Genomic DNA, 12,230 nt, shown 5'->3' on the forward strand with positions numbered 1-12,230 from the left:
CCGGCAGACCTGAGGCCCGGTTCTAAAGCTGTGTTAGCCTCATATCTGGAATAGGGGTCAGAGTGTATGTTTGCAGGACACACACACACACACACACACACACACAGCGTGTGTTTACAGGAGCCGGGATGCCTCCCGGTTCTCTTGGCTAATAACATCCAATGGCTTTATCAAAAAATGATGGCTAGAGATGGCAAGAGGACACACGGACACACACACACACACACACACACACACACACACACACACACGTCAAGCAAGTGAAGCCCAAGCACGGCACATGGATCATAAGTAATAATGGCAGAGGTCTTCGATGGGCTACACACAATAAAGGCTATATCAAGGCCCATTCATCTTGCCAAGGAAATTACTAAATCCAATCCGAGTCGATAGCATCAGGCCCGTCTGTATCAGGCTGTTCGCGGATCATTTGGGAGATAACAGCCGCCGCTTCCTGCTCCTGATTCCCACTTCCATCTCCCAGGGTTCCCCTGGTCAAGTGGTCAGGTGGCCAAGCTAGCGAAGGACCAGCGGTCATCAACAACACACACACATCAGTGAAGGCACACAAGTTCTGTACACAGTAAAGTTTACTTAAGTTGACTTCAACCTCACTTCTGCATCGTTTTCCTTTGCCTTTCATGATGCACGACAATATATACAGTATATATATCGAGTAAATGACAAACAAAATAAAAACAACAAAATCAACGCTCTACTATTGAACATTTTATGGCACATGCCCATACATTTTCACGTGAGAAAACAATATTTGGTAATTAATCATATTTCATTAACGTATCATTCATTCCTATAATTGTGTCGTGCATTTAACCCATACAGTGCAAAAATAAAAACAGTGTCTACATTTTTCAGTAAATGTTCCCCTCATGATCCCCGCCGGTTTGCCAGTTGACCCAGAGATGCACACTTGCGGTTACACTCCGCTGTTTGGCACGGCGCGCGGGAGCCAGGCAAACCAGAGGGCAGAGTTATTATTTATTAATTCCTCTTTTTGGGATGCAGATTAAGAGAGAAGATGCAGAGGAGCCTGAGGAGCCTTAGCGTTGATCTGTGTGTGTGTGTGTGTGTGTGTGTGTGTGTGTGTGTGTGTGTGTGTGTGTCTGTGTGTGTGTGTGTGTGTGTGTGTGTGTGTGTGTGTGTGTGTGTGTGTGTGTGTGTGTGTGTGTGTGTGTGTGTGTGTGTGTGAGTGTGTGTGTGTGTGTGTGTGTGTGTGTGTGTGTGTGTGTGTGTGTGTGTGTTTAGATGTGCTTTGCTGACCTGCACTCGACCTCCGCCTTGTAAATGGGATGCAGTAATGGGGAGAGAGTTATACGTAAACATTCAAAATGCCACAAATTACACACATTCTCCCACAACGAACACAATGAAATTGGACCACAGGGACAATTAGGAAAGGGTAGGCCTCTCCATTTCCTTGACCTGAGACAGTACAGATGTTCCTAAATGTATTCTATTTGAATTTAAGATACTACTAAGGACCTCTGCGGGAGGGATATAGTGGGTATACACATTGTTTGCTGTCTTTTATAAAATACAGTGTATGCATGCATAGTAATGGTGAAATAAGTAGACTAAGTCAAATAAATAAATGTAAAAAATGTAATGTGTTACATTTAAAAAGTAAATAAAGTGAGTCTGTGTTTATAGTCACTGAAATCAATATACTGTATGTGTGGCTCATGTTTCACACAGCGTTACACCTGCACGGTTTACATTTCTATCTACCTGCTACCAGGTGGGTATATTAGAAGAGAGAGAGAGAGAGAGAGAGAGAGAGAGAGAGAAAGAAAGAAAGAAAGAGAGATACAGAAAGGGAAATAGAGAGAGAACTGAGGGAGCCCATCACATCTGAGGGCACTTCCACTGGATGCAAACATGTGAATAATGTCCATGTCTCGATTCGATTCACGTCCAAAACCAAGAATTTCAAAAGACATATAATTTCATACTTGTTTATGACAAGATCAGACAGTCGAGAAAAAAAAATCCATGTATTTTTAATTCTGACTTAATCTGGGGAAAGTAAAAAATCCACGTTCACTTGGCTATGATTTGACAAACATGACCCCTCAGCAGCAAATACCAGGATTACGATTAACAAAAGTTAACGCACTGCAGATAGCCAGCTTAAGGCTATTGAGCCCAGATTATAACATCTTAACCTCTGGGGGAGATAACACAGACATTAGCATTACCGTCAGGGGTGCAGAAAACCAAAAGAAGTAGTTAACTGATGCTCCTTTTGAGCAGGAGAAAAAATATATGTATATTCACCACATTGCCAAATGACTGATTTTAAACCAAGCATAAGCTTTAGAAAGGTTAAATTGCTGCACAGCAAACCTTTCTCTGTTGTGGCAATATGCATAATTTATGATAGGAAAGACATGACGTGATAAAGAAATCTATCTGGAACAAAGGAAAGAAGTGCGAATGTGATTGCATGTTTAATTTTTCTTGCTGAAATCCGTTGAATTGCTTATTTTTAATGACTGGAAATAAAATAAAAACATCTTCGCATAGCTCTCATATACTGGGACCCACACACACACACATCCACAGACATGCACGCACACGCGCACGCACACACACACACACACACACACACACACAAACACACACATCCACAGACATGCACGCACACGCGCACACACACACACACAACAAAACAATCAACCACCTCTAGCATTCCTTCCCCCTAATTTTGTTTTCTTTCAATTAGAAGGCAATATGGCCGATATAATATGATACGGAACACACAGTGATGTATTGGACTCGTATGGGCTTGAATCTGATTGGCCGTCCTGGGTTAATGGAGGCCCTTGATCTGGATGTTTAGCAAGCCCTCGACAAGATGGAGTCCAAAAGGCCAACCCATTCCTTATCTCTCGTTAGGAGAGAAAGGGAAGTGACCCCTTCTCCTGCAGCCAAGTCCTACCAAACTTTCGTAAAATACCAAGTGTGTACTCAACTTTCCTACATGGCATTCCTGGGGTATGTGTGTGTGGTCTAAATGAACACATCCGCAGAAGGAAATATAGAGGAAATCTCATAACATTCTTGCATAACAGGATAGCCTGGTGTTGTACACACGGAATAATAATAAAAAAAAAGAATGTTTAATGAACCCCGTGTTATTATATATGTGAAATATTAGGTTTATGTTACATTGCTTTACGGAAATGAAAAAGTATTTTCTTTCCCTGCTCGCGTGAAGCTCCATTTTCAGAAGCTCAATTTTCTAAAAATCATCATCATATGTGTTAGATCTGCTTTACACAAGTCATTTCATAAACAAAACCACTCAAAAACTATTGGAACTAAATGAAAAAAAAAATTGGAGATATGGTATATCGAGGTGCAGAAAGAAACTGCTCTATGACACTCTGCCATACTAAGACACAATGGGTAGTTGAATGAACAAATAAACATAGCAAAAAGAATAGAGTCTCCATACGGAAGATCCTTGCATAAAAGTACAATCTAATATTCAAGTAGGAGAATAACGAGGCTGCATATAGAATAATCTAGAAGAGCTTTGGGTGAACTGCTTATCTCGAACATGAATATGCACCGTCCGAGACATTAAAAGGAACCGCATCTTGCATAACTAGAATGGGGGCTCTCTGGCATGTGGTTAGTCTGAGCCGAGCACGGAGCACTGACCCGTGACAAATGGTGATCCAAATACTCTGACCACAAACCCATTCCAGGTCAATGCTTCGAAATTGGAGTTATGGCAAGTAGGTCTTAAGTAATTTCGACAGTGGAAACTGACCACACGCCCCTGCTTCCTCCGTCCCAGGTTTGCCAGGGTTTTGGCTGGAGATACAGTTGTCTCGGGGAATTGGCTGAAGGTAATTAAAGGCCCATCAGCTCGAGTTAGAGTCTCCCCACAGTCACTCGGGCTGTATCACTGTGAGAAACTTCACTTATCTGACTTTGTGTAATAATGCCATGCAGTCGGAGGCTGTTCTGAATAGCGCCGCTTCATTTCACCATGCCCCTTGCTGTGTTTTCACAAAGCTAAATGCACCTTTTGAATATTTGCAGAAGAAGTGCTCGTGGCATGTACGCGTTTCAATATTTATACGGCATTTCACAAATGTAAGCATGGCATTGTTTGTGACCTCTTGCGAAATGTAGAATTTTATAAATGTGTTTTCCTTTCTTTCCTTTCCTTTGCTTCTATTTCTTCTCTTCTTTCATTTTCTGCTCTCTTCTTATTTCATTTTGCAAGAGGCTTCAGTGTGTGTGTGTGTGTGTGTGTGTGTGTGCGTGGGTGTGTGAGTGTGTGTGTGTGTGTGTGTGGTCATCAGGTTCCAGGCCACAAGTTCACCCAGCTCAGGCTCCGGAATCACCCCGGGCAACGTTTCAGGGGCAAAGCACCGCGGCAGCCAGGAAAGATATTCATCGCAAGAACTTGTGTGTGTGTGTGTGTGGTCCTATTTGTGTATCTGTGTCTGTGTCTGTGTGTGTGTGTGTGTGTGTGTGTGTGTGTGTGTGTGTGTGTCTGTCTGTGCAAGTGAGGAGGGTGTATCTTGAACGCACCACTGAGCTTCACGTTATGATGATGTTTTTTATTTCTCTGAGATGTTTAAAGCAAGGTGACAGAGTAATACACAAGAAAAATCTAGTCATTTCCAAAGAGCTTTAGGTGGAATTCTTCTGGAAAGCATCCCTGCTTACCTAACCCAGGGAGGGAGGGAGGCCGCCCTGCCCCGGCGACTCTCCTGAGGAATCGCTCGCGAGCACATAAAAATGCACTCTGACAATCCCGCCTCCCCTCAAGGAGCTCACAGCAGAAAAGTACAATATTTCTTGTGAAAGCTCTTTTGCGGGAGATGCAGGGGATTAGAGGGGAAGGAGGAAGGCGGGCGGGCGGACGAGCCGGGCTGAGAGGAGGAGGAGGAGGAGGAGGAGGAGAGGAAGACTGCAGGACACTGCTGTGTCACCTACCATTAAACAGCCTTAATCTTTCTGTTAAGAGATACTTCCTCAAAATAGGTCAGAGGGGGAAAAAGAAGAGGAGGAGGAAGAGGAGGAGGAGGAGGAGGAAGAAGAGGGTGAGTGAAGAGGAGGGGAGGTAAGGAGGGGGGATACTGGGGAGAAATCATCTCCTGTGCACGCACACACACACACACATACAGACACACAAACAAACATACACGCACGCACAGACTCACAAGCACATACACACAGATGGCACAAAAACACACCCACAGACATGCACAAATACATAGAGCACCCACACACACATACACACACAGGGGTAAATTACACATACACATACACACACACACACACACACACACACACACACACACACACACACACAGAAACACACACACTCAGTTAAGATGTGGAACTGTGGGCTGGTTGATGGACTGCCTCTGTGGTGGAGGGGTGTCTGTGACCCAGCCTGGCCACCTGTCCAGGACACCAGCACTCCTGACAGTCTGTCTGTGCTACCTCACCCCTAACACACACACACGCACACACACACACACACACACACACACACACACACACACACACAACCGCACACACACACACACACACACACACACAACCACACAAACTTGCGCTCTCTCTCACATATACACACACATATTTTCACACGCAACATCACTCACACACACTATATCGGACACACACTATTCCTCTCTCTCACACAGACACACTATCACACGCAATATCATCCACAAACTTTATCAGTCACACACACACACATACACACACTCTCTCTATCTCTCTCACACACAGACACACTATCACATGCAAAATCACCAACACACTATATCACATACACACACAGACTCTCTCTCTCTTTCTCTTTTTCTCTCTGTTTCTCACACACACACACATACATACCTCTCTCTCTCTCTCTCTCTCACACACACACACGTACACACAGACTCTCTCTCTTTCTCGTTCTCTCTCACACACACACACACACACACACACACACACACACACACACACATACACACACATACACACAGACTCTCTCTCTTTTTCATTCTCTCTCTCTCTCTCACACACACACACACACACACACATACACACACATACACACAGACTCTCTCTCTTTTTCATTCTCTCTCTCTCTCACACACACACACACACACACACACACACACACATGCCCCAACCAAGGCTAGACTGAGCCAGGCCAGCCGCGTCTGAGGGATAGGATGCACCCACGAGGCCGCGGGCATTACTGCTGTCCCTCAGCTCTGCCTGTCTGACCAGCCACCATCTCTCCACACACACACACACACACACACACACACACACAAACTCACACCCACACCCACACACCCACACACTCACACACACACAGACACACACTCACACTCATAAACACACACACAGACACAAACTCACACACACACACACACAGACACACACACACACACACACACACACACACACACACTCACACTCACACACAAACGCTCTCCCTCTCTCTCTATTTCTGCCCAGCTACCATTTCTCCCTCCATCCCTCTATCTTTCTTTCTCTCTCAGAGAAAATTACTCCACTCGCTTTTAGGACACAGGGGACAATTTTACGACAATGCCTCTATGTAAGAACATTTTTGACAAACAGTTCTAAATTAAATGAAACCAGTAATTCCCAAAGTGTGTGTAGTCAGGTTTACCAACCTATGAGTTTATTGCCTAATTTGTACTTATATGATATGGTCGGGCCTTTGTGTTGGAAAAGAAAGCTAGCCTAATTATTAATACAACAGACATGCATCTACTATTAACATTGTATGGATTTATCACACAGTGAGAAGTGAAAAATGTTTAAATGTTTTTTTAATCATTTAACCGATAAAATATTTCAGTTTAATTGGTTTGATGGAAGGAAATTGCAAATGTTTCACTGTCCAAATGTAGAAACAATGTTTCAGAAAAAGCATGTTACATCTGTTTTTTATTTATTTTTACCAGTTAAACTGCAAAAAATATGCTAGTGTCTCAATCTTTGTACTGTGGTGGTGGTGGTGGTGGGGGGGGGGGCTGCCATGACAAGTTCGGAAACCACTGAATTAAACGTTTGAGGAAAATGCAACTTAAAAAGTTCACATAATACAATGTTAGCTGTGGCACTACATAAATCTTATGTCTGAATACAAGTACTGCACAGGAAATAATAACGAGCTGGAAGGAGGAACCAGTGCTTTAAAAAGCCCAACACGGAAGGGCATACAGCACACGCATTCATTAGCAGCAAGCATTTGTTTCAATTAGCTTCATCCCCTGTTTAAAATGATCTCACTTCTGACCCTTGGTGGTCTGGACACAGGGTCACTAGTGATGTCTGGGGAATCACATTAGACCCTAACTCAGAGGTCCCCAAACACACACACACACACACACACACACACACACACAAACACTCCCTGCATTCTGGCCCCCAAACAATAAGGGTCTTCAGAAGAGGCAAATCGCACATGATGTTCCAGACTCCTTCCTATGAATTATGTATGACCTCACCAAAAGTGTTCCAGTGCAGCTCTTCTGGCAATGGAGAACTATCAGACAAAGAGAGAGATGTGGTGTGCTGGTGTTTTTGCACTATCTCTATAATTAACTAAAGTCAGAAAAGAGGACTTCAAATATGCAACATCCAGTTGGAGTTCTGTGACACTCCGCAATGCATATCAAGTCGGAACATGAAATTATTCTAATTCAAAAACAACTTTTGCATATTTTTACATCCAGTGAAAATGTTGCAGTGACTGAGATAGCACACACACCATGCTACTAGCCCAGTGGGCCAGGCGAGGTAGGGTAAGGTCATTCATATATTTAATAATTCAAAGTGCTTTACGAATGAGCAGCTTTAAAACCTTCATGAACTCCTGTGGTCCACATATGGAACTGAAAAACACACTTTTTGTTAATAAACACCTGCAAGCTGAGACAGCTAGCTAGTGTAATTACTTCCTTTACAGTGGTGTCACAAGATTCATATAATCTATTGTTATTAGTGTATTTTAGTACTACCAACACTACTCTTACATCTCCCCATCCCTCCGCAAGCCACACAGCAGGCATAGGGCGGGGTGTGTGTGTGTGTGTGGGGGGGGTGGGGGGGGGGGGGCACTGGCAAGTGTCCCTGTCCGCAGGAGGCGACCTCCCCAGGGTTCAGTAATAAAGGGAATTTGTGAAAGAGTGGGAGCTGACTGACACACAGCTGGGGCTCAAGCATGCGTGTGTGTGTGTGTATGTGTGTGTGTGTGTGTGTGTGCGTGCGTCCTGCTCTGTTCAGCCCAGATGACACTCACCACTAAAAACCCCAGATTTTATCAAGCCTTTTGGAGACACACACACACACACACACACACACACAATATAAACAACAGAACAACCAACAACACAAAATGGGGGACAAAACTAAGAAATCAGAACAAAAAAACGAACGTCTTTTTTGCATTCAAAGGCAAACGCCACTGATATGGACACTGCGTCAAGACCTCCATTTTCACTCCAAATGATGAAGTAGAGAGGGCTTTAATATTCCCCACCCCACACCCTTCCATCTTCTGGCCAGATGATTAGGGTTGAGAGACAGACATCAGACGCTGCTGTTGAATGAGGGAAATGAACTAGTTCAGTCTCGTCTACACTACAACATCAGAATATTTCTCTGACCCGATGCATGACCAAACCCTAGTCCTATCGTACAACAATACAAAGCCCTCACACTCACTCACACACACACACACACACACACACACACACACTCACACTCACACTCACTCACACAAACAGATATGAAACATTTCCTGAGTAACCATACGGCTTGTTGTTTAATGCCGAAATGTGGCAGAAATTTCATCGAGATGAGAAAAATTCATACCCATTCTCTTTCATTCAGCAGTGGCAGCATAGTTTTAATCACCGATTATGGCTATAAACAGTTCATTAAAATATAAAGATGATAACCGATGCACAATTTTGGACAAGTGTCCCAACAGAGCAACTTAGACAGTTTGTTTCACACTGCAAATTATTATAGTCTTAAAAAATTCAATTTATTTATTTGTGTTTGGGAGAAAAGAAACAGGTTGTTAGTTTCACTCTTTTACACAGTGCTGCTCTGCCCTCTACTGTTCCTCTTTGGTAGTGTCACCAGCAGGAATTAAACTCAGTTGGGTGTGTGTGTGTGTGTGTGTATGAAAATCTACTACCGAGAGTGTGTGTGTGTGTGTGTGTGTCTATCTTTGTGCGCGTGTTCGCATGTGGATGCATAAATATGTTTGTGTGTTTATGTGTATGTAGGTATGCGTGCATGTGTGCACATGTTAGCGAGCATGTATGTGTCTGTGTGTTGTGTCATTGAGTATCTGTATGTGTGTGTGTGTGTGTGTGTGTTAGTGTTTCTGTGTCAGTGTGTGAGGGTCTGTCATCCGTCCCTGTGCTGCTGAGTGCAAGGTCAGGAGCAGGCTATTTCCAGCTCATCTTTTCTTTGATCTGTGTCGCAGGATGACAAGGTAAGGCAAGGCGGGGTCAGCTGTATTACAGGAACGCTTACATAAATCGGGAAAGAGGAAATCAATCCTGTCTGACAGTGTCTTCAGGATACACAAACCTTACTGTGTACCGGCTGACGTCTGTTCACTTCCCACTCATGCACACACGCACACACACACACGCACACGCACACACACACACACACACACACACACAGACACACTCACGCACACACACAAACAGAGGTATATAAATATCACCACACACACACACACAAACATATATTTACACACACACACACACACAACCACTGATGCACATATACACACGTCAAGACACACACACACACACACACACCTTCAAAACTACCAGGAGCGTTAAGGATGTCTGCTGTTTAATCAAATTAGCCTGGCGTTATTTCCAGAGAGACAGACCAACCTTGGCATGCCACTCGGTGGTGTCACGCAGAAATGTGAAAACCAAACTAAAAATAAACAATTCATCCAGCAACGGTGTAAAGCTCGAGTCTGTTCACGTCCGCGTGTACGCTCTCTATCTACGTCTATAGACTGGTGTGCAATGACACACATGGAAAACATCAGAGACATAAAGAGTCTAGACACAAAGAGAAGTCAAGGAACACTCCGCTTGTGATGTTTGCTGGTCAACGCCTGTGCTAATAGTGATGTGGCTTCACTTTGCTTGTTCATTCACCCTTACGCTGCAGTGAAGTAATCATCAAATGGGCTCTCCAGGCCTCCATTAATATACGTGATAATCACGCCTAAATGTTAAATGAGGTCTCTAATTACACTTGTGAAAATTGGCTCTCTATAAAGACATGCCGCCTTTAACTGGTCAGTGGTTTGCACTGTGTACTTATCTTACTTTGGTGCCCCCCTTTTTCTTCAACATTACATATAGCCAACAATGAACACTTTTCCTACACAAGGCTGCACTAAACACTACCAAATCATTTCTCCTGGTAGCAGTGGAATAGTATCTGGCATCAAGTTGGGTGATATAGTTCTAGCAAAATATTACAACCATCTGGCTCCATATTCACTACCTTTTAATCAAATGTATATGTACGTGTATATTTCATATGTATATTTCCCATATTCTTCTTGGCATACACACTGAACAATGGAGACGAATCTGAGGCAGGGAGAGAGGACGGCTCCCCAGCCCGCGCCGTGTTCCACAGCGGGGCTCCGGAGGACCTTATGAGTAATTATGCTCCAGCGTCGTCCAATCTTCAAAGACATTTTGAGAGCAGATCCTTCAGGTTTCCTCCAGGCTGATGGAACTTCTGCTTTGACCAACCTGACTGGCAACATTGAGGGGGGGGGGAGGGGGGTGGACTGAAGACTAGAGGGCCTCCACAATCTTGCCTGGGTCCATTGTAGAGGAAATAATGAATGATAAAAACACGGCTAGGAGACAGAGAGGGAGACACCACGGCAATCTAACGTGCCTTGGTGCCCTTTGGTAAACTACCATACCGATGCAGCGGTCGCCGTTCTCTCTCCGTCCCCCCCCCCCCCCCCCCCCAAAAAAAGCCCTCTGCACTGGAGATTTTAATTATCCGTGCACTTCCGTGGCTAAACAATGTCTGAATTGGCAGGCATTTGACTCCCTTGCAGGTCAGTGAGCATTTTCCAGTCGTTAATTACTGTGCGGAGCGCCTGTTTTTCCCAACCCTCTGGAAAACGCTGGACCAGAGGAGGACGAGGCCCTGACAAATGTGTCATCTGCATAATTAGCCAGGAAGCAACATATAAAACATTAAACATGCTTTGTGCCGACGACAATCAAAACATTTCATTTGTTGTCAATTATTCATCACTTTGAAGGTTCTGAAGGGCTGTTAATATGGAAATAAGCCCATATGCTAACAAGGTTATAGTATCTGATCTGAGGAAGGAGATCATTTGAACACATTCAAAAAGGCACTTTTCTTTTTCTGAAGCACTTCTTTCTTGTGTTGCCTGCTTTTTCACTTTTTCTCTTTTTTTTTCTCCCCCCTCCTATACTGTTTTTTTCTCAACTCTTGCTCTCTCTTATTCATGAAGCTTTTCTCAATAAACTGCTTTTTTTTTTTCTCTTCGCCAACACCAAGAGCCTTTAATCTACTTTGTTCTAAGAGTGGAAAGGCCTTTGATGAAAATCTTTGATAAGTTGAAGTAAAAGCATATTGTCCATTCTTTGTAGACTGAGGTTATAGTGCATGGGGACCAAAGCCAGATAGAGAACATTCCGCCGGTTACTTTCCCTCAGTGGCCTCCGTGTTGCATCCTATACACGCTTACCCAATTAACTCATTCACTCAACGCTTACCCAATTAACTCATTCACTCAAAACATGACTACATTGTATCATGGACTGCATTTAGATTTCATTGCATTATAACAATATGACATTTTGAAACTAGCAATTCCACTGTCATTGCACTGACAGCTATATTAAATGATTTTGAGCAATGAGTTTGTATTTATCAGTGTATCAATCAACGTGTATTTATCAGTGTATCAATGTTTTTTGTATTTATTTGAAAATGACACATAGAGACTGCCACCATCATATTACAATTCATGAAAACCATTTGTATATTCACATTTGTCTTTTTCCACGTTTGATGAGAAGCAGTGGATATTCAGCTGGAGGCTCGAAAACATTTGCCACACCTCTACTCGGAGACAGATACTAGTT

Source organism: Clupea harengus, chromosome 21, assembly GCF_900700415.2.
Source record: "Clupea harengus chromosome 21, Ch_v2.0.2, whole genome shotgun sequence".
Classification (NCBI taxonomy): domain Eukaryota; kingdom Metazoa; phylum Chordata; class Actinopteri; order Clupeiformes; family Clupeidae; genus Clupea; species Clupea harengus.